The following is a 24849-nucleotide window of genomic DNA, read 5'->3' as shown; positions in this document are numbered from 1 at the left end:
GAGCCTCCCTGCTGGGTCCAGGGCTAAAGATGGCAGTCCCGCACAATCGCCCAGCTCCTCCACCCCAGACCCTGGCCCCAACATGGAAGGTGGGCTCCTTCCTTCCAGACTCCTAAGGCTGCCTGTGGCGGTGGTGTCGAGGTCCGCTTGGGACAGTCAATCCCAGGCCTTGCTTTCCTCCCTGTGTCCTCGCGTATGCTCCTGTTCCTTCAACCAGGCCTGCCTCCTAAGGCAGTGTAGGTGTCCTACACTGTTATCAAAAGAAAGCCATTTAAGAGGAGTGGTGACTGCTCTCTGCTTCTCTTACTTAGAGAAGAATTTAGCAGTAGTTGTAACAATTTAAACAAAAAAAAACTGATCAGGCATGGTGGCTCATACCTGTAATCCAAGCACTTTGAAGGCCAAGGCGGGAGCATCACCTGAGGTCGGGAGTTCAAGACCAGCCTGACCAACATTGTGAAACTCCATCTTTCTATAAAGAAAAAAAAATTAAAAAAGAAGAAAAAGAAAAAGAAAAAGAAAAAAAAACAAAAAAAACTTCTAGCTCATTTGCTCAAAGGACAACAGTTTAAAAGAAAACATATTCACTATGACTCTCACTTTGCTTTTAGGTGACTGTAAGTTTTTGGAAACCCCCCTTATGATTAGCAAGGGAGTGGCGGCTGACTCTGGCAGTGGCTTGCCCAGCATCCATTCTCCTTCCATTTTTCCAGCAGAACCCTCCAAGGCAACATTGCCTGACCACAAATAGTCATCTTCTCTCCTGCTGCTGCTGCTGCAGAGGCCTAAAAGGTCTGGCCAGTGAGGCCTATCCTGGCCCCACTCATAGGCACTGTTTCCTCTTCCCTGAGCCTCTCCTCTGATTCCAGCTGCCCTGTGGTCTCTGGTCATGCACAAGCACTGATTATGTGGGAGCAACCTGGCAGCTTGCCCGGCTTCCAGTCCAGGTCATGTCTTTCATTTTCTGCTGGAGCGCTTCTCAGATCCTGCACCATGGGAAGCCCACACTAGGGACGTGGGATGTTAGCACTCACAGAGCACCTGTGACCGACTGCGGATGGCCGCAACAGACAGATGTGTCCCCTTTTCTCCACCAGCTCTAAGTTCTGAGAGGCATTTGGAAGACTCCGCAGAAGTTCTTTTGCAAGTCATGTATGGTGCTGGCCAACTGGAGAATGTGTCCTTAGATTGGTTTTTCGCTCTTTCCAGCTTTCTTCATTCCTCACACCTGCTCCCTGGGATCACACTCCCAGATAAACTCCCTGCAGCTATGTCTTTATCTCAGGCTCTGCTTTCAGGGAAACTATACTGTTACAAGATGTCTGTATGAGCCGGAATCAAGGGCATCTTTTTAAAAGGGAGAGACAGATAAAGTTGGTAAGTCTCTTCTTTCTCATTCCCACTGGTAAAAACAAAAGTCATTTTGTCACGAGGAGTGTGAAGACCATATGCTAAGGGTAACAAAGCACAAAGGTTGTCCCCGTTGACAATCCCAAGCTACTGCAGCCACCTAGGCAGCCTCCCCTGGTCTAGTATGGTGCAAATAGCTCATGGGTTTGGGCCCGATTAGGATTTTCTGTTATTTGCAGCCCAAACCGTTCCTGATAGGTAGAACAAAAAACAACAACAAAAGAGTACTTGGATTTACACATCTTAGGGCAGTGATTAGAATCTTGCCTTTTGAAAATTCCTGCATCTCTTCTCGTTGCTCACTGTGAGGGGCCCGAGGAAGCCTTCTCTCCTCCTCCTGACAATCACGGGAGCTACAGGTGCAATCGTTTTCCACCTGCCTTTGGGGATGCCCGGTGTAGGTCCACTGCTGCTGCTGTTTTCTTCTCTCATTTTTTACTTCCCCATATTATCATTTACTTTCTGAAATATGAATTAGATACGCAAAAAGTAATCTGGAGAAAATCATGGCACACATTTGGAATTCCTACACTGTTATGCTTACAGATTCTAAAATGTATTTTAGCTCTCACAGGGCCTTTTCCTTGCTAAAGGCACATTTGGTTTTCATTGGTTCAGACTTGTTCCACAGCAAGAATGCAGTAGATTACAAAAATACATAGCATAAAGTGAAATTAGTTAACTACACCTCCCCTCAACTACCTTGATTGAAAGTTAATCTCATTCCATGGAATCAGGATGAGGAAAAGGAGAATTTATGCATTGTGCACTTGAACATTTGAATACTTGATTGTTTTGGGATTTTTGTCTTTTTGAAGGTGTAGCAAGGTGGCCAGAATGGCAATGGCCCCGAGGCACAGCTGTCAAGAAATATCTACCAAAAGAGAATTGCTTCACTAAACATAGATCTTTCCTTTGTTCATTAGGACCTTGCCAGATGGGAATTCAGTGTTTTGAAAGCAGGCACGCACGTGGAATTTTGTTTCTGACATTGATGAATGACTGAATCTCTCCATGGAGTTTCATTGTGGGGTGTCAGTTACTGTCAGTAGAGGGCGTGACTATAACTTTTCATGAGAGATCTGTAGGTGTCAAGCCAGTCTGTGGCTGAGCAATCACAGTACAGCATCCGTATCTGTAAGTCAAAAGGGTAGAGGGAAACTCTTGAATTTAAATCTGCATATTGTAAGATTCTTCCAAGTGGACTAAATGGCATTAAAAAAAAAATTCCTGTTGAAGTGTCAGGTACTGTCACTTACTTTGCCTGACAAGAAACAAAGGCAGCACAGATAAAACAGTCAGTTGTAGTCAGAAGAACCAATAGTCAAAGCAACGAAGTCTGCCCAGCCTCGGGTTACCATACCTCCTGAGTCAGCTGACGCCTGCTACCTCTGCACCATCAACTTGACTTGAAACCCCGCCCTGTAGTCATGAGGATCTCTGGAGGGTGAATACACTAGTTCTAGTGTAGCGTTTGCAGAGCCCCTCACATGGCAGGTGCTGGGCTGCCTGTTGCTGTTTTGTTATGTTCTGCTGCAGGAAGTCAGTGAGGTGCTTGTTTATATAGTTGGAGAAGCTAAGAATCATAGAAGTCAATACTTTCCTCAATCACTTAGCTAGTAAATGGCACGACTGATATTCAAACCTAAAGTGTCTGACTCAAAAGTCATTTTTTTCATTCTTCTCTACTGCTTAGTGTAGTGATTAAAATTGTGTTCGGTGGAGTCAGTCGGAGTTCAAGTCTCTGCTTTGCTGACGGCTAGCCATGTCTTTCTGGAGCTAACTCAATCTATCACCTCTTCTGCTTTGCCATTCAAAATCAGCTATATCTTATCAGGCTTTCAATTTGCATTTTCCTGATGATCAGTGATGTCGAGCATCTTTTCATATTCTTTTTGGCGCTTTGTATGTCTTCTTTGAAGAAATGCCTATTCGAGTCCTTCATTTATTTCTGAATTGGGTTGCTTGTCTTTTGTTGTTGAGTTGTCAGAGTTTTAAAAGATGCTTTGGATATTAATCCCTTATCAGATATATACTACATTTAAGATGTATCTTTTAGGTAACATTGGAGGCCTTTTAAAGAGCTGAGGAAAATGGCAAAAATTACTGGCAACTAATGCTGCTCTCATGATATTCCCCATAGTGGAAGCTGATTAGGGGCTTTCATTTTGCCCCTGGAGAGGTTGGCCATGCTCTCTTTATGGCACTTATGATTTATTCTTTGGTAGAGGGAAGAATATTAACAACTCAGTAATGTTGGCTTTGTTTCCTTGAAAAAAGACAATTGCAGCTTTTGAATCTGTAAGTTGAGTGGGAATGCAGAGGATAATACCAAAGCAAAAAGGTGTCTGAATGGAAAGGTGTTTCGTGTGTCCATTCAGGAGATTTGCTTTACCTTACAAAATGGTGCAATGGAACATATACCTGCGTTACTATTTCTCTTCCCCTCTTGTCATTTATTTTCCCTTTGGACTGTTATCTTCTCCTCTGAACTGTTCTCTGTGTGAAAATGTTATACCTTCCTGATGTTCGAATGCTTTCAGAATAGCAACAGGTAATAGGAGATCAATTTTTAACAATCTCAATATTTAAACTTAAACATTTTCCACAATATTATACCCCCCAGATCTTTTTTTTCTCCACTGAGCCATAAAAAAAAAAGGCACAGACAGTTTCCCAGAATGATTGAAGTGTCTGTTTGCTCTAGATGTATTTATATGGCCAACAGTGTGGTGGTAATAGAATGCTATTCCTCAGCGCTATAAAATGAAGATGGTGGATAATAGCGCTGCAATATTACTAAATCAGTGAAATGAGGTCTTGAATTCATTAAAGTGCAAAGTAGCCAATGATAAGTCATCCTTCCATGCAGCAGAAGAGAGAATCTGGGTGCACAGAGTGTGGGCATATTTGTTAAAAATACAAGGCCTAGAGGATAACATTATACATAATGTGGCCAATTTATGCTATAATCATTAGGGATGACTTAATTTTACTTGTTACAGTATTCTAATCTTAAAAAGGAGTTGAACTCAATGTACGATCCATTTTGAATAGCTTTAAAAAGCATTTCAGGGTGATAAAAATTACTGGCTCTTGTTATTATGTACAATTTTCTACATTTGAAAACTCCAAAAAACAATTTATGCTTTTATTACATGGTTTTTTCAAACATAAATGTGTAGAGAATTAAAGTGATATGGAGGAAAGGTAAGATTGTGGCTCTTTTTTTATAGTTCACTTTTATTTCAATAAAACAAGTGACTATTTTGCTTGGATCTATCATCTATTATCTTTTGAGAATACATTTCAACCCTAATTGAGATTAAAGGCCTGTAATAGTAAATCAGATTTTGCTAATCCGCTCTTCTTATACTACAAATGATTCCTTAAAAAAATGCATCTATCTTCATGGTAAGCACTTTATTTCTTCATGGATTTTTTTTTTTTTACTTGGATGACAAAAGAATAAAGCTTGTTTTGACTAACCAAGTCTTTTAGAGTATTAATTTACGCTTAATGAATTTTTTGTGGTTAAACAATTGGCCCTTAATATACACAGGCCTTTGGTTTTATCTTCAGATTACTTGATAGAAACTGACTTAAAGAGGTGTGAGGACAGTGCTAGGCAGCCTCGCCTGTTCAGCTGGGGTGGGTGACAGAGGCTGTGTTTCTGGGTGATGGGTGGAGGTATTTCATTCCATTCTCAAGTGTCCTTGTTTGAATGCCAGGTTATATAATCATGCTACATTTAGCCAGTTGCTGCTTCTGATAAGACTGCCTAGGAATTTAAATTTCCTTTATTTAAAAAAAGATAGGCATATCAAACCTGAATAAGGAATGCCTTGTGGTGCTAACTATTTCAGGTGAAACTTTCTATGTATTTAGCCTTAGGGCAGCTATGCCTTTGCACAGCAGCAAGCTGATATTATAAATACTTCCTTAAGTTCAAGTTTATCTAACATGATTTTCTAAAGATTAAAAAATGTGTGCTTGTTTTAAGTTAATGCTTTTTATATTAAGTCATTTAGAAATAGCTAGACACATTTAAACTCCAAATACTAGTTAAGCACAATGTTGATTGACTCACATTTTTAGGAGAAAGATAAAAATAACCTTAAAATTAGCTCACATTAGAGATTTAATTGTGATGAGTACCCTTTCAGCTTAGCCTTCCAGACTTTTTATTTCTGTGGTTTATTGTTGCATAATGAGAAATAATGTTTAGAACGAATGCTCTGAGACTGCAAAATTATGAATAATTGAAAAAAATGTCATTTTTATTACTCATTAATCATAAGGTATTAGAAAAATTTTCAAAACAGCAGTTTAAAAGGAATATTTTAACAGTTGCCAGGAATTCAATAAACCCAATTATACAGTTTCCTGAGCATTGTGTCTAATCTAGACTTGTCTGTAAAATGTGCCATAGAATGTAGACTATTTTTTTCTTACACTATAGAAGCTAAAATCATTATATTTTTCTTATACTATAAGAGCTAAGGTTGTCTGTTTACATTAACTTTGACACAGATGATCAATGTCTAAATACTTATTTAACAGATGTTTATTAAGTGATTACTATGTCCCAGGCATGATTTTAGGTGCTTGGGATATGAGTGAGTTAAACAGAAAAATTACTGCCTTCATTAGGCTTACATTTTAGCAGATAGAGAGAGAGAAAAAAATACATTAGAAACATAGTAAATAGGCATATGCTATAGTATTTCAGATGGTAATGAATGCTACATAAAAGAAAATGAAAGTAGCATAAAAGCAGTCAGATGTGCCTAATGAAAATTAGCTGAAATCAACCCAGTAGTACCATAGGTAGTTTTTTTTTTTTTTTTTTTTGGATAAACGGACCCTTTTGGTCTTAAAGCTTGAAATTTACATTTGTTTTATCCAAGTTCTTTCCTCAGAAAATGACCTTCAGATCTCTTAAAAAAAAAAAAAATTACCAGGTTACACCCAGACAGTGAGATGCCTGACTCCTCATTCCTCATAATTGCTTCCTTGCCTCTCCCCTAGTTCCTTTCTTATATATTGTTACATTTCTTCCCTGCTATTTAAACCCCTAGTTTTAGTCAATCAGGGAGATGGATTTGAGACTGAATTCCCATATCCTGGGGCTGCAGTACCCAAGTAAACTTTCTTCTTCAGCAATACTCCTCGTCTCAGTGATTGGCTTTCTGTGCTGCCAGGAGCAGGACCTAGAACAAACCCCTGGTGTTTCAGTAACAATAAATGCTGCATAAAAAGAAAAATGAGAATAAGGTAAAGGCAGCCAGATGTGCCTAATGAAAATTAGATAGCTACAAGTATTTTTTTTGACATCTTAAAATTAACTGTATACTACATATATATAGATATATTTGTTTATACATATATACATACATATATACTTTTGGAAACAGTGGTCTAGGCCAGCATTTCCATTTGGAAATTATAGAATACAAAGTCCCTTAACAGAACAAAGTCACCTACCAAAAGTAAGTTGACAAAAGTAGTTGGAGAATAGAGCACATGTAGAACTTAGAACTCATAGCTCTCTGGTTCCCAACCATGTATTATTTCTTTTTCATAATTCTGGAGCTTCAGGACAAACTCTCAACTGTATTAGATCTTTATAATGCTTATAATCTGAAGACAAGCCATATGTATAACTGAAGCAAAAAAATCACAATGCATTGATGTGTTCAAGAGATAATTTTGGCTGGGTGTGGTGGCTCATGCCTATAATCTTAGTACTTTGGGAGGGTGAGGCAGGTGAATCACTCGAGTTCAGGAGTTTGAGACCACCCTGACCAACATGGCAAAACCCTGTCTCTACTAAAATTATAAAAATTTGCCGGGCATATTGGTGGACGCCTGTAATCCCAGATACTCAGGAGGCGCCGGTCAGTTGGTGGCACCTTTGTCCTATGGCGGGCAGGTGGGCCGAGGAGGAGGTGGCAGCGGCAGGCCTGAGGCAAAGGAGCGGCCGGGAGCCCGCTGCGCTGGTAGCAATATTAATAAGGCAGCAGAAAGAAGAAATATGAATACGGCTCCATCAAGACCCAGCCCCACACGAAGGTGAAGTACCCTGAAGCCGTGAGTTACCTGGGGAGAGTTGGGCTCTGGGGAGTTAAGCCCAGCTTCCTACACCAAAGGTCTTTTCTTCCCCCTAAGTGAAACGCTCAAGCAAACGATAAGAACGTGAACCTTGTGTGAAGGGCCTTGCTGCTTTTTTAAAACATACATCAGGAGATACAGAGGAAGCTTTGTGTTTTCAGTGGCAAATCCAGCAAGTTCAGCTTGCGGCATGAGTTGCAGGCGATTGGAAGAGGATAAACCTCTGTCGGTTCCCGGCTCACGTGTCGATGGGAGCCTCCAGAGCAGAAGGAGTGCCCCAGAGTCGGTGTATGCCCTGCTGCACTGCAGTGGGCAGTGATTCGACTCTTCATTCCAAATGCCTGCCGGTCCATATGTTAACCCGGGTTTACGGAAAGTGCTGCTGGAGAGATTGCTGCTGTGCCTGTGCTGCAGATCTCCGGTTTGCTCACATACTTGGGTTACCTGTTTGAGGCGAAATAAAAAGGGCAAAACACTCCCCCTCTGGAAAGCCTCCCTTTTTCTTAGCTTTCATGGAAATCAAGGGTGTTTTCCCAATATATTCTTCCTTCCAGTGTATACAAAAGAGGTAATCCTGGCGTGTTCCCTCAAGATACAAATTGGTCCCTTCTCTCAAAGAAGAGCTTTATTAGTGTTACCATTTACACCAAAAATAAGGATATTGTATTCAAGTGTTCTGGCCCCATAACAGCACACAAATGGAAGCAGTTTTGTTTAGAGGGCAGACAGATATGATGTATTTCATACAAATGATGTATTTCATATCTAGTGTCTCTTCAAGGCCCAAGTGGATTAATGGATTTCGCCTTGCCTCTATGTTAAAAAAGCCAGTTTTCCCCAGAAGCATACCTAAATTACATACCCCAGTGAGCTGCATTTCCTACAGTGAACTGGACTGTGCTGCATGTACTGAACCCTCGTCTGTCCGGGTGGCTCCACTTGGGAACCCAACTAACTGAGCATTACGCATGACATAGAGCTGTCCTGCTTTTGGACAAAAACACCTGTGTGTTGTTACCTACTTACAGGAGAGAATGGCCACTCTATGTTTCATGGGTCCTTATGGCTTTGGAGACAGTCGAGATTCAAGGCGGGATCGATCCCCAGTTCGGGGAAGTCCAAGGAGAAAGCCCAGGGCTGGCAGAAATGTCCAGGATGCCCGGGACAGCAGAGACATTCGAGACCCCCGAGACTTGTGGGATCACAGAGACAGCAGGAGTATGCGCGATGTTTGCGACATGAGGGATCTTAGGGACTTTTGTGATCTAAGAGACTCTAGGAATTTTCTAGATCAGCGAGACCCCATGTACGACAGATACAGAGACATGAGAGACTCCTGAGATCCTGTGTACAGGAGAGAGGGCTCTTATGACCGATACCTGCAGGATGAGTCTTATTTTGACTGTTAGAGAGAGAGCTTGGATGGACGAGGTGCTCTAGGCCCAGAAAGTCAGTCTCGTGCAAAAGAGCGTTTGAAACATGAGGAACAGCATAGAGAAAAGCTTTATCGTCAATATTTTGAGGAGATTCAGAGACACTTTGATGCCGAAAGGCCCGTCGATTGTTCTGTGATTGTGGTCAACAGACAAAAGGCTATGCTGAGTCTGTGGGGCGGAAGCTGTGAGACCTGGGCGTGGTAGTGGACTTGACCCTCCTCAACACAGAGGTGTCATTGTCACAAGCCTTGGAGAATGTTAGCAGGGGAGGTTCCCCTTTTGCTATTGTCATCACCCAGCAATGCCAGATTCACCGCTCCTGCGCTGCCAACATCATGTTTGGAACCCCGCAAGAGCATCGTGACACGCCCCAGGCAGACGCCATGGTGCTGGTGGCCAGAAGTTATGAGTGTTACAAGAATGAGTGCCGGGAGAAGGAACGTGAAGAGATTGCCAGACAGGCAGCCAAGATGAAGCCATCCTGCAGGAAAAAGAGAGGAGGCCCTGAGGAGGGAGTGCGCGGGGCCACCCTCCAGCCATCCAGCGCCTCATCAGCCTGCTGGCAGACAACAGGTGCCAAAGAGACTGAGAAGGTCAGCAACTACCTGCGAGAGCAGAAGGAGCGGCTGATGAGGAGCAGCACCGACTCTCTGCCTGGCCCGATTTCCTGCCAACGACTCGGGCAACCTCGGGTGCCTCACTGAAGACACGGCCAGGCTCCCAACCGCTCCAGAACAGCCACGTGCTCCCCTCTGCTACACCCACTCCATCTGCACTCCCCACCTCCCAGCAAGAGCTTCAGGCCAAAATCCTCAGCCTCTTCAGTAGTGGTACAGTGGTGGCCAATAGCAGCTCTACATCCCCCTCAGATGCTGCCGGAAACACCCGGAACCAGAATTTTTCCACAGCAGCAAACAGCCAGCCTCCGCAAAGATCACAGGCCTTTGGCAATCAGCCTCCAAGCATTTTGGGACAGGGAGGATCTGCTCAGAACATGGGCCCCAGACCTGGGGCTCCTTCCCAAGGGCTTTTTGGCCAATCTTCCAGTTGCCTGGCACCTGCTAACACCATGGCTAGCCAGTGGCCTGTGTCTTCCACAGGTGTCAACTTTGACAATCCAAGTGTACAGAAGGCTCTGGATACCCTGATCCAGAGTGGCCCTGCTCTCTCCCAGCTGGTTAGCCAGACCACAGCACAGACGGGGCAGCCACAGGATGGGATCTTACCAGAGGCATTACTGAGGCTAAACCTTTCAACTATCCCCAGTCCCTCATCCCCTGGCCTCCTCCCACCTACTGCGTTCTAAATAGAGTTGTTTGGAGGATATTCTTTGCATTCTCCAGGTCTTCATCGAGTGTCATCAGTTTCTACCACCTGCTCTCTCTCCTGCCCGAGGCTGTGTTGCTTATTCCTTACCAAGTTTATGCTGCATTTGGGGCTGTATTTTGTTTTGTTTTTTGGATTTTGTAGAAAATAAGTATCTCCGGGGTCACTTGTGCAGTACAGGTGTCTGGGCTTATGTCTGATGGGGTTTCTCCGGTCCAGTCCCTCTGTCTACCGGATTTGGAGCCAGGCCCAGCTGGCCGCGTTTGGCATCGGTCATGTCAGTAGCTACCACCTTTGTTCATTGTGAACCTACCAAGTCTTTCCAGTTCAAACACATCCACAAGAGCTCAAGCTCCTGCCTGCAACTCCTGCCTAGAGTTAAAGAAAAGTCGGCTGGCCTTGGCAGGCACAGTGTCATCATCCCCCAACCCCACAAGTTTGCCTGCTTGAGGATTCATAAATCAGCTACTCTGGATTGTTGAGGAATGGCCATGGCAGCCACAGAAGAAAGAATTTTTCTGTTTGAGCCAAGGTTGTTTTTTTTTTGTTTTTTTCTCTTTTATTTTTGGTTTTCATTTCATTGGAAGATCTCCAATGGACTGAACCGCTCCAGTCAGCAGCAGTTTAGCACAAACTGTGAATCTGGGCCCCACCATTCTTCCCCCTACCAGCTCTGTCAGCATCCCCCTCCAGCGGCACTTCCACGGAGTCGATTCTGAGACTCTGGCCGTGAACACTCATTTCTTCAGTGATTTGTTTTGAGCTTTTGGCTCGAAACCCCAGGCTCTTGTTTTCGTCTAGACTCTTGTTCTGTTTCCTGAGCAGCAGGTGGTAGGGACCACTTTGATGTCAGACTTCTGGTAGCTGGACATGTTCTTGAGATAGGTGGCTGTTCATGACTTTTGCACCAAAGTGAAATTGTAAGAGGGAGGGCTTCCGGCTGTGGTCCTAAGTGGAGCCCCAGGAAGCTGCCCTCTCCTCAGGGATTGTGCTTAGTACATCCCTGTGGATCACAGTCTCGAGATCCTCTAGAAGGGGAGAGGGAGAGCAGTGACTTCAGCCAAGTCCCTGACAGTGGCAGAGAAATTCAAGGTTCCCAAATGGCAGCATTTTATGTTCTGACCTGTTTGTGTTATATAGTGTTTTTTTTTTCCTCTTTGGAACTCTTGTGTTGTTAATAAAATGAAATAATTGGAGTTCAAGACCAGACTGGCCAATGGTGAAACCCCGTCTCTACTAAAAAATTCAAAAATTAGCTGGGCATGGTGGCTCGTGCCTGTAATCCCAGCTACTTGGGAGGCTGAGGTAGGAAAATTGCTTGAACCGGACCCAGGAGGCAGAGGTTGCAGTGAGCCAAGATTGTGCCACTGCACTCCATCCAGCCTGGGCTACAGAGCGAGACTCCATCTCAAAAATAAATAAATAAATAAATAAATATATAAATAAAAATAAAATGAAATGATTACTTTTTGATTAAAATGAAAAAGGTAAAAAAAAAAAATCACTTGAATCTGAGAGGTGGTTGCGCTAGGTGAAACAAGCCAGGCATGGAAACACAAATACTTCATGAGCTTACTCCTATGTGGGATCAAAAATGGTCAGACTCATTCATAGTAGCAGAGAGTAGAATGGCAGCTACCAGGGCCTAAGGAGAGTGGTGTATGTGGAAGAGATTGGTCAAACGATACAAAGTTTTTGTTAGGAGAAATAAGTTCAGGAGATCTATTGTACAACGTGATGACTATAGTTACTTGCATTTTATCGTATACTTGAAAATTGCTATAAAAGTACATTCTAAATGTCCTCACTCCCCCCAAAAAATTGATACATATGTGAGATAATAGATTTGTTAGGTAATGTGATATAGCCATTTCAGAATATATACATATATCAAAGCATCATGTAGTACACCATAAACATGTATAATTTTTACTTGTCAGTTAAAATAAATTTTAAAAATTTAAAAAGAATTTCATGTACACTTAAATGGAGGGAGAAATCTATTTGTTTCTATAAAAGTGGTACAATATAAAATCTAGAGCAAGACAGATTTTGTCTGGTTCCAGAATCAATTTTTTGTGGCGTCTCAGAGCCCTACACTGGGGGTGGTAGAGTTAAAGGGCTTAGTAGAGCAGCCAAAAGGGGAAGCTGGGGAATGAGGAGAGGAAGTATTTTTACCTCTTTTTTCAAAATTAAAATAACTCGATTGGCTCCTCTGGCTAAAAAGGCAATATATGGTTATCATAAAAATGCTTATGGAATAATATAAACATTATAGTCAAAGTCGTCAAAATGCCTACTCCTCATTAACATTGAGAGTCTATCATTCTGGACTGTTATGTGTGTAGATATTTGCATATTGACCAAATTTTCACATAGATAATATGTGCAAAACTTTGTATAACTAGAATCAATTTTGTTTAATAGTATTCTATGAATAATATTTTATTTATAATATATTGTGAATATCATGTAAATAATATTGGTAATACATATATACATATATATTTAAGTACAGGGATATCCTCATCATCTTAATGACTACATAAAATCCCACCATGTTCGTGTACCATAACTAATTTACCCTTCATTTCTTTGTAGATATTTAGTAATTTACTGATTATAAACAGTACTATGGTGAGTTTGCATTCTTGCGCTCTTGTCTGTTTAGTTTCTTAGAATAAATTCTTAAAAATGGAATTTGGGGTCAAAAGATCTTCAAAATTTATGATGACGTTTGCAAGTTTGACTTTCAATTGATATCAGTAATGAAATTTACTAATTCTTGCCAACACAATTGATCAAAGTTGATATGTTTAATCTGCACTTATTTGATTACTAATGAGGCTTACCACACTTCTACATTTATCTGCTATTTGACTCACTTCCCCTTCCTCAGTAGGGCTCCTTCTTCATCCCTTAACAGGCTACTCGTCTTTGCTTAAATCCCAAAGACTGGAATCCCCAAGCATGCCATTTCAAATCACTTTTTTCTCCTGTTGCCCCTCCTTAATTATCTCATCTGGTCCCAGAGTTTAAATATTCACATGCTAGTAACTCCCAGATTTATGGCTCCAGCTTTGACCTCTCTCCTGAATTTCAGTGCCTACCTGAAACTTCAACACTTGAACCAACATCCTATGCCACATAGGTTTAGCAATTAATTATTTTTCATGAATTTTGTTCTGTATAAACTGAACCTAAGATCTCCTCTCATTTTAACATTTTAGTCTATTATGTTTTTGAGCATTCTTTCCTATAGATTCTGTTCTCTTCTTCAAGGATTCTTGTTATTATTACACAGGGCCTTCATTGTTTTTCTTCCATATCTATGATCTCTCTGATTTTTATATCTGTGTTCTTCTATACTCCACATTGCTAATGTACTTCTCTGCAATGCCAATTCTGTTCTTTACAGTTTCCTACAATTTAAGTTCATAAGGGTTCTGTTTCTTTCACACGATTCTTCTCTCTGAGAGGTCTCTTTTTATTTTAGTCTGCTTTCTTAGCTCCATTGTCTTTTCACCTTCATTGTGTGGAGCCAACAGCAGGTGCTCATGGAGGATAAGGAGATACATGACTACAGGCAGTGGCTTCCTGGAGCCAGGTGTCTTGCTGACAGGCCAGCTCCAGGGCCCCTCCTTCCTGCCCCCGGGTGACGCAGGTGCCCTTCTCTGTTCCAGCCATTCCTGGTGAATCACTATCAACGTGCTCATCGTGCTCTAATTTACCTGTTTTTCTCTTTTTCAACTCGGAATTTTGAGAGGACAAAAACTTTCTGTTGCTCGACATGTATTCTCAGGAACTAGTACAGAAGACTGGCACAAAGTGGGCCTTTTAGAAATATTTACTAATTTAATGAATCACAGCATGCGGATGTAGTTCTTACAATGCAAATTATTTATTGACCTTTGCTACACAAAAGGTCAAGGTCAAGGACATCTGAATGAACAAAGAAAATATTATATATATTTGTGTGTGCATGTGTATATATATATGCGTACACACACACACAAGTGGACTATTATTCAGCCTTAAAAGAGAAGGAAATCCTACTATTCGTGACAAGATAAACTGACCTGGAAGATATTATGTTAAGTGAAATACGCCAGTCACAGAAGAGCAAATACTGCATGACTCCACTCATACGAAGAATCTAAAATAGTCAAATTCACAGAAGCAGAGAATAGAATGGTGGTTGCTAGGGGTTGTAGGGAGGAAGAAATGGGGATTTGTTGCTCAGTGGGTGTGACATTTCAATTATTCAAGACAAATAATTTCTAGAGATGTGCTGTACAGAACAGTATCTGTGGTTAACAATCAGTATTGTATACTTCAAAATATTTTAAGATAATAGATCTCATATTAAGTGCTCTTATCACAAGGAAAACAAAGCAAAAACGAAACCACAAAAGAACACAAGGAAATTTGTGGAAGTGATGCGTACGTTTATTAGTACTTGGCTGTGGTATCATGAGTATATGAATATGTCCAAACATCAAAATATATACATCAAGTGCATTTTTAAATATACAAATATCAAGTATATCTCAATAGAGCTTAAAAATTCTAAAAGATTTAAAAAGGGACTCTATATTTGAAAGCATACTTGTTTAAGTGTGAATTTCCTCACATAATGAACTGCTAGTCATATGTCTGCCTCTGTTTTTATTAAAGGATTATTTACTCTACTGGAGAGAGAGAGAGAGAGAGAGAGAGCAAAACAAACCACTGAAAATACCAGAGATGCTCAGTTCTACTAGAAGTGAGCATGATACATAACACATTATTAAAATAGCTTATTTCATACATTTGTTTATGAGAACTAGGTTTAAATTTCAGGCTATCATAAGTAGTAAAACAGTCTATGTAGATTTAGTAATGGTGCAATCCCCTTTTAAATGCTACACAAAGCAGAACTCATTGGAATACAAGCAGTCTTCTGCTGAAAATGCAGAGCCCCTTTCAGTGGGCAGTTATATGGAGACCCCCATGCTTGAGAATCAAAGCCTCAGTCAAAGGTTGACGTCTGTCTGATAGTCCTGTTAAGAAGTTCACTGAGTTGGGAAAATTACATTCTTAGCAAAGAAGAGCATAAGAAACCTCATATTGAAGTTTGATTTGTCAGAGGCATTTATTTTAAATTTTTGACACATCTAGGCTTTTCTGAGGCAATCTTTGAAACTCAGATAAGATCTTAAAAATTAGTCTCTTTTATTTGTTTTTCTGTTGCTCAGCTTGTAAACTCAACTTTACTATTTAAATGCTGTTATCCTTTCATTTGCATAATTAGAAAACTATTATGATAAAAATAATAATTCAGATTATTACGGTGTTTAATGAAAATAAATATAGGTATGTTAAAATAAGCAGTTCTCTTCGTGCTTTAGTTCTCGCAAAATCTACTGTGGGAGCCTTTTCTGATGGCTCCAGTTTGCATCGGGTGTTCCTCCTGTGTGAATTCCCTACTTCTTCCCTTGACACCAGTATTTTAACTATGTATTTACTCATTGATCTAAATAGACTGTGAAATATTGGAGGTAAAGAGTCTTAACTATTTTTCTTTTTCTTGAGACGGAGTTTCACTCTTGTCACCCAGCCTGGAGTGCAGTGGCACGATATCGGCTCACTGCAACTTCCGTGTCCTCCACCTCCCAACTTCAAGTATTCTCCTGCCTCAGTCTCTTGAGTAACTGGGAGTACAGGCACCTACCACCATGGCTGGCTAATTTGTGTATTTTTAGTAGAGATAGGATTTCACCATGTTGGTCAGGCTGGTCTCAAACTCTTGACCTCAGGTGATCTGCCTACCTTGGCCTCTCAAAGTGCTGGGATTACAGGCATGAGCCACCAAGCCTAGCCAAGTCTTACCTATTCATCTTGGTGCCTTCTGTCAGTTTTGGAAAATTCTCAGCCATTATCCTTTTAAATACTGCTGCTAACTCATTCTTTCTTTCCATTTTGTCTGGAAATGCAATTAAAATAAAAGTAAGTTATGACTATCTATGTACATGTAAGAATCTACACACATGCACACACACACATACACATATATAGTGTTTTCACCAGGAGGGTTTGTCTGAACTATTTGGTCTGTCTTTGCCATAAGCTGAACTCTGTAGCTGACATTAAAGATGGAAATCGATTAGCTGAGAGCATAAACACACTCACTCCTTTTTAAGTGTACTACAAATCTAAGTAAAACAAGGAATTCCTAATATAGAAAATATTCTTTCTTATGCACGCTATCTCACTGTGTTAATTTATCTTATTTAAGTAATATGTGATTTCTGATACAGAGATTGCCACCTTCTCTTCCTCCTTCTCTTCCTCATTCTTCTCCCTCAGAATTAGCCAGTAAAATTACTGTTTAGATGACCACCATGCTTCCCACGAAGCTCATTGTCACAATGAATCATGTTATTGTCCCTGTGGCTTTAGTCATCAATTTAATTTCTTGGATGTTTTATTAGCAATATGCCAGACCAAGTAACCTAAGGAGCTCTTTCAGTACAAGACTCGTAACAGGAGCTTCCCTTTAATTTTACAGTAGACATGGCAAACAATGAGGGCTATTCTCAAATGTTAAGGTGAAGAGAGACCCTGGACCTAGAGAGGCGACTGAGTCCTGGGGCAGAGGCCTCCAAGAAGGTGGGTCACAGCCCTCAGGGCCCCCTTCAGTTATGTGGAGAACCCCATGCCAGAGAATGAAAACCTCAGTCAAAGGCTCATCCAGCGGGCAGTTCAAATTCTTTCTGGTCTTAGTCTTATCACCAAGTGAAAAAGGAGAAAACGTTTTTTTTTTTTTTTTTTTTTTTTTTTTTTTTTTTCCCTGAGAACTCCTAACCATAAACCAGCCCACAGGATTTGGGACATGAGTTCACATTACTTGAATGGCTCCCATATCCCTGAGATGATAATTTAGTGTAAAGTGTTTATGTGTAGGTGCTGTTTATTAAGGTCCAATAAAGAAAATGGGTATATATCACATGTGTCAGACTAATGATTAAGATCTAGAATATACACGTTCCTAAAAATCAATAAGAATGGAAAAAGAGTAGAAGGGAGACTACAATTCAAAAGGCTTTTTATATAAGAGATCACATTCATGGCCAATAAACCACCAAAAAATGCTTAACCTCCTTAGAAATCAGAAAAATGCAAGTTACAACAGCAATAAGGTATATTTCACATCCTCCACAGTGGCTAAAATTAAAGTTTGAATACCCCAAGTGTGGTCATCCACGTGGAGCAATGAGAAGTGTTATACACTCCTGTTGGGAGCCTGAATTGGAACAGACATTCGGTGAAACAATTTGTTCTTAACTAGTAAAGTCGAACATATGCCTAACTTACAGCAGGTAATTTTCTTTTCAGGTACATAACCTAGATAAATTCTTGCACACATACACTGGAAAATATGAACAAGACTGCTAATGGCATCTTTGTAACAGCAAGTAACTGTTAGCAACCTAAATATCTTTGAATAGTTGAATGGACAGACCATGGTATGTTCACAAAATGAATATGTCATATAAATGTGTACCCACAGAAAATACATATTTAAATGAGACCAGAAAGGGCACACACATGGGACTTCAATGTTCTTGGTAGTTCTCTATTTTATAGGGAATGTCATGAGTGGATGCATATTTGTATTAAGTTGGTTTTAGGATTTGCCAAGTTGGAAAGACTTGTGATAATAGTATTTTCTCAACTAAAACATAGATAAAATAAAAGTACTAACACAATTTTGTACTGCTTTGCTCTGGAAAACATTAGAAGAAATAAAGGTAAACATTCTAAATTAATTGTCCAAGAAAATATTTTGGTGTGAAAAACTATGCAACTCAAATTTACCAAAGGATTTTAAGTCATGCTGCATTTAAATTGCCTATTCTTTAAAAATGTATGAGCAAATTAAATTAAATAGAAAATCCTACAGGAGTTGATTATGAGTGGACACAGGAAGTTACTCTCAGGACTAGGCAGCACTTGCTGGCCTCAGTTTCTGATAGGGTGGCTTAGTGAGGCTAGTTCTGGGTTCCAGTGTTTTTTTATCAAGCATACCAGATGCAGGTATTCTACGACCACATTTTGAGAAGCCTTGGGTTAAAGTTTGAAGTTAATAGTTTGCAAGATGGAAAATAAAAGGTAAAGAAACAAAAATGAAAACAAATTAAATCCTGAGATTGTTGGCAAACATGGGATTGTACGGGTTTGTTTGAAAAAATGCAGCAAAATCAACAGATAAATTAGTTCTCCATAAATAAAGAACATGTAATTGTTGGGGAAATATTTAGAAATGTTTTCTTTGGCTGCATTCTGTGCACAGCTGTTAATGGAAAACACCTCTATCTTTTCTTTTCTGATATGAAAAGAGCCTTAAATTGAAGAATCTGTGCTCTACTATTAAATTACTCCTGTGTAGAATGAAAAATTTGATTAATGTATTCAATTTAAGTTACTTAGATAGCACAGAAAATTAAACGAAGTGCCCTGAAAGCTAAAAGATTAACGGCAGAATGTCATGGGTTCAGCAGCTTTGCACACAGTATACTGGGTGCTATACGCACATTCAACGTTAGCTGATAATTAATAAAGAGTTCAGATAGCAGCAGTGATTGTAAAGTGTAGAAAAAGAATGTTCCTGAAAAAGATTATTCTGATTATAGAGGAAATGTGAGATAAAAATGTGATAATGAAAAATGTGGAATCTACCCAGGTTTTCAGATTCCAGAATTCCTCCTTATGGCCAAATAGATTATGTTAAAACAGGAAACAGAACCTGGAAGTTATATTTTGTTTCTGTGTCTCAATATATTTCTGGATTGATTGATAACAACTGATCAAGGGGATGTCATTGATGTGCTTAGAGCAACTTCTCATGGTGTAAGTACAGTTCTGGGAATATGATAATTCACATTGATTCCTTAAGTCAGTGATTTTATTTAATCTTCCTATCAGCAGAATAGCATAGGTACTGTTATTACATCCATGGGGAGATTGAGGCACCTGACTTAAATACCTTGCCAATGTCCCATGATTAATAAAATGCAGGATTGAAATTCATATCCAACTACATCCTAATAACTATGCTAGAATCTTTCGAACAGAGTTGTTGGATAAAGGGAGCATGTTAGTTGATTCTGACCTGAAAGTTCGAGTGAAAGCTGTAAGATTTATTTGCATAGCCATGTACTTGAATTTAAAATAAGTTTTTTCCCTCCACCATATTGCCAAAGTTTATTACTGAAACCTCCACCACTATTCTCATTCAATTGTTACCCTAAATTTCCCAAGGCTCTGATGTGGAAGAGTCACTTTTCCAATTCCGCTCTCAGTTCCAGCATTCCATCACTATAGAAGCAGAAGAGTCAATGCCAATTAGCAAACAAGTCATTCTGAAGTCAGTCTAAAATCAGTCTTTCTTCATCCAGCTTACTATAGGAGACACATGGATAAAATAACAGGAGGGGCCTCCGCAGTATTTATCAGATACATTATGCAAATAGGCCTTCTGTATTTGAAAAATTTGGGAAAAATAGCCAAAATCAGTTGTTTTAGAAGTAAGCCTGGTTGGAAAACATTTATTTTTCTAGTATTGTAAAAGATTTAAATAAGCAATTTTTAATTAATACAAAATTACTTTTAGTGTACTAACCAAAAATAAGTTGGTTAATGGCTGGGATGGGGCTCAGACATCAAGAGTTTAAAAATTCCCTTGGGTGAATCTCATGAGCAGTCAGGGCTGAGAACCACTGGCTTCAAGATTTCCCATCCAAGAGCCATCTGATTTCGTTATAAACAAAGTGACTGCATTTCTAAAATTCTCATATCTGAAAAATCTTGTCCTTGCTTTTAAGTCAAGATATAGTCGAGTATCTCAACGTCTCTTTATGGAAAAATAATCAGACCTTTAAACAGAGATAAAATTTGTTTTGCAAGTATTAAAAAAATTATAATGAAAAAGAGAATTCTCAGTAATGTAAATCTATTGTTTTGGTAGTCTATTTAATTACAGCGATGTGGAGTGCAGTGTGAAATAAATCACTGCAGAGGTGATGCTAATTGCTTTAATTAGCTACCCAAAGACTCAAAACCAAGAGGGTCACTTAGTATTGGCAAAGTAGACTGGAAGAACAGTTCTATAATTTTTTTGGCCTGAAAGCTAAGCCCTGGAATTTCTAACTCACCCTCCTCTAAGACAAGGAGAAAATGATTACAATTAAATTATGCATTAATTCTGTTCTGAAATGATAGTCACCACAAATTATTCAAAACAATATCTGAAGACCTATTGAATATGAAAGAGAAGTATACAATGCAGGTTGGGTGAAGGAGCCTAGTGACTCACTCTTTGAAGTTCGCCTGCATTCATCAGTTTTTATTTATTTTCATCTGTAATATACATATTATTTAAACAAGACGAAGGTAAAAATGGTAAATGCTAATAACTGAATTGCTAGTAATAATTTATATCATCTAATGTAGAAAGTGTTATCCTCAATGTACTTGTAATCATATAATTTTGAAAAAAAAAGGACAATATTCAATGTTAGAAAGCTTTCTATAGGAAACCTAGATAGTATTGTATTAGAATTTCTCTGTGTGTATTTATGTATCTGTGTGTGCATCTCTGTGTCTGTATGTATATGTATATGTGTGTGTATATGAATTTGTGTATGTGTGTATATCATGTATGTATGAGTATGTATATGTGTGAGTGTATGTGTGTGTATCTGTGCACATGTGTGTGTATATATGCATTTGTGTGTACATGTGTTTATATGTGTGTATATAAGTGTATGTGTGAGTATATGTGTGTGTGTATGTGTGTGTATAAGTGTATGTGTGTATGTTTATGTGTGTATATGTCTGTTTATATTTATGTGTGTATACATGTGCATGTATGTGTATTTTGTATGCATGTGTATATGTGTGTATACATGGGCATATACTTGTTTGTGTGTTGTATGCATGTGTATTTGTGTTTTTATATGTATACATGTGTGTATGTGTAAATGTATGTATGTGTGTATATATGTGTCTGAGTATATGTGTATATATGTTGTGTTTATATGTATGTATATTATGTATGTATGCATGTGTGTATGTGCATAGATGTATGTATATGTTTGTGTGTGGGTATTTATGTGTATGTGTGTATCTGTGTATATGTGCGTATACATGTGCATATACTTGTGAGTGTATGCATGTATGTGTATATGTGTATTTGTGTTTGCATGTATGCATGCATGTGCATGTGTGTATGTGTGTATGTATATGTGTGTGTGTATATGTGTGTCTATATGCATATGTGTATATATGTGTGTGTGTATGTTTGTGTGTGTATATTTGTGTGTACGTGTGTGTGTATGTGTACCCAGGCATATCTTGTTTTATTACACTTCAGTTTGTTGCACTTCACAGATGACTGCATTTTTACAGATTGAAGGCTTGTGACTACCCTGCCTCCAGCAAGTCTGGAGCTCTGTTAACAGCATGTGCCCACTTCACGTCTCAGTCTCATGATTTGGTAATTCTCATAATTCAAACCTTTTCATGATTATCATATTTGTCATGGTGAACAGTGGTCAGTGGTCTTTGATGCTGCTATTGTAATTGTTTTTGGGTGCTATGAACCATGTCTCTATAGGGTGGTGAACTTAATTGACAAACGTCCTGTGTGTTCTTAATACTTGACCAGCTGTTTGTTACCTCATTTGTTTCCCTCTTCTCAGGACTTCCTATTCCTTAAGACACAATATTGAAATTAGGCCGATTAATAACCCTGCAATGCCCCATAAGTGCTCAAGTGGAAGGAAGCGTTGCATGTCTCTCACCTTAAATTAAAAGCTAGAAATGATTACACTTAGTGAGGAAGGCATGTGGAAAGCTGAGACAGGCTGAAAGCTAGGCCACTTGTGCCGAACAGCCAAGTTGTGACTGCAAAGGAAAAGTTCTTGGAGACTAGAAGTGCGACTCCAGTGAACATGTGACTAAGCGAAACAGCCTTATTGCTAATATGAAGAAAGTTGTAGCAATCTGGATGAAAGAGCAAATCCGCCACAACATTCCCTTAAGCCAAAGCCTAACATAGAGTAAGGCCCACACTCTCGCTTCAGTTCTATAAAGGCTGGGAGATGTGAGAAAGTTAGAGAAGAAAATTTGAAGCTAGCAGAGACTGGTTTATGAGGTTGAAGGGAAAACACCGTCTCTATAACACAGAAGTGGAAGTGCTAAGCATCAAGTTATCCAGAAGACCCAGCTGAGATGATTGATGAAGGTGGCTCCAGATTTCTACTGGGAGAAAATACCATCTAGGACTTTCATAGATAGAGAGGAGAAGTCAACGCCTGCCTTCGACTTTTCAAAGGACAGACTGACTCTCTCGTTAGGGGCTAATGCAGCTGATGACTCTAAGTTGAAGCCACGTCTCTTTTACCATTCTGAAGATCCTAGAGCCCTTAAGAATTATGTTAAACCTACTCTGCCTGTGCTCTAGAAAGGGAACGACAAAGCCTAGATGACAGCACATATCTTTACAGAAAGGTTTACTGAGTACTTAAAGCCCACTGCTGAGACCTATTGCTCAGAACTCAGAAAAAAATGATTCCTTTCAATTCAAAATACTACCACTCATTGACAAGCACCTGGTCACCCAAGAGCTCGATGGAGATATACAAGGATATTAAGTTGTTTTCATGCCTGCTAATACAATATTTGCTCTGCAGCACATGGATCGAGAAGTAATTTTGACTTTGAAGTCTTATAATTTCAGAAATACATTTCTTAATTCTATAGCTGCCGTAGATAGTGATTCCTCTGAGGGACCTGGGAACGGTAAATTGAAAGCCTTCTGGAAACGATTTACTGTATTAGAAAGCATTAAGAACATGCATGATCCATGAGAGAAGGTGTAATAAAAACATCAACATTAACAGGAGTTTGGAAGAAGTTGATTCCAACTTTCATGGGTGACTTTGAAGGCTTCAAGACTTCAGTGGAAGAAATAACTGCAGAAGTAAAAATAGCAAGGGACGTGGAGTCTGAGGATGAATTGCTGCAATCTCACAGTCAAACATGAATGGATGAGGACTTGCTTCTTACAGACGAGCAAAAATAGTGGTTTCTCTGAGATGGAATCTACTCTTGGTGAGGATGCTGTGAACTGTTGAAATCACAACAAAGCAGTTTAGAATATTTCATCAACTTAGTTGTTGGTAAAATACTATCTGACAGCATTGCATGCTACAGAGAAATTCTTCATGAAAGAGTCAATCAATGCACCAAACTTCATCATTGAATTATTTTGAGGAATTGTTTCAGCCACTTCAACTTCCAGCAACTGCCACCCTGAGCAGTCAGCAGCCATCAACATTGAGGCAAAACCCTTCACCAGCAAAATTGTGAACTTGCTGAGGGCTCAGATGGTCATTCTCACGTTTTAGCAATAAAGTATGTTTCACTTAAGTACATTTTTAGTCATAGTGCGATTGCACACTTAATAGACCATAGTATAGTGTAAACATAACATGTTCGTACTGGAAAACCAAAAAATTCATGTAACTCACTTTATTGTGATACTTGCTTTATTGAGTTGGCCTGGGATGGAACCCACAATCTCCAAAATATGCTGTTATGAGAAAAATTTGGGACTGTAATGTCCCCCCTGAAACTAGGAGGGAGCCAAGAGACCAAGGAATGACTCAGACAAGTTCAGCTTGATGAATAGACGAGTTTATTATGACTCATAGACGGGGTGTGCCTGGATGTCACAGGGCTGCTCTAGGGATCTGCATCACCCGCATCTCTAAGCTGCTGTTAAGCTGATTTCCTGGCTCTTTGCTTAATACGGCTGTGTGAAGAGACTGTTTTCCTTGGTAGGTTCTCAGGTATTCTCCAAGGTGTTTGGGCTCTCAGGGATGTCTACTCCTTGGCTGGGCACCTTGGCTCACTGCCTGGCCTTCAGGATTCAGGCAGTGGACGTGCATCCTTAAGAAACCCTGTGGGGACCTTGTCACACTATATATGCTTGTATTAAATATGTGTAACCCAATAAATTCAGTGAATCTTTTAAAAACAAAAATAATTACCTTTGCCATTTCCTTATTTAGTATATTTCTCCAATTCCCCCTCCCTCCCACCCTGAGATGGAGTCTCGCTCTGTCGCCCAGGCTGGAGTGCAGTAGGATGATCTCAGCTCACTGCAACCTCTGCCTCCCAGGTTCAAGTGATTCTCCTGCCTCAGCCTCCCAAGTAATTGGGATTACAGGCGTCCACCACCACGCCTGGTTAATTTTTGTATTTTTTAGTAGAGACGGGTTTTCACCATGTTGGCAAGGCTGGTCTCAAATGCCTGATCTCAAGTGATCCTCCCACCTCGACCTCCCAAAGTGTTGGGATTGCAGGTGTGATCCACTGTGCCTGGCTTATTTCTCCATGTTGAAGTGAAAATCTAAAAAGCTTTCTTCACCTATATTATATATATATTATATTCTTTCCTAATAGGTGCATCTCTTATTGTTTATTGGTTTCTGCTTTGAAACAGCAACAATAT

At 39.8% G+C, this 24849-nt stretch overlaps 1 protein-coding gene and 1 pseudogene across 1 annotated transcript in view; both read left to right on the top strand.

Moving 5' to 3' along the window:
• PXDNL (peroxidasin like) overlaps nt 1-24849 on the top strand; it is a 420144-nt gene that overhangs the window by 77040 nt on the left and 318255 nt on the right. The window lies entirely within an intron of this gene.
• LOC105710558 (nuclear receptor coactivator 5-like) lies at nt 7328-10201 on the top strand (annotated as a pseudogene).

Source organism: Aotus nancymaae, unplaced genomic scaffold, assembly GCF_030222135.1.
Source record: "Aotus nancymaae isolate 86718 unplaced genomic scaffold, 86718_ANA_hifiasm-v0.15.2.pri h1tg000036l, whole genome shotgun sequence".
In the NCBI taxonomy this organism is placed as follows: Eukaryota; Metazoa; Chordata; class Mammalia; order Primates; family Aotidae; genus Aotus; species Aotus nancymaae.
Note: the sequence above shows the minus strand (reverse complement) of the source record. Positions and strands in the feature narration are given on the sequence as shown.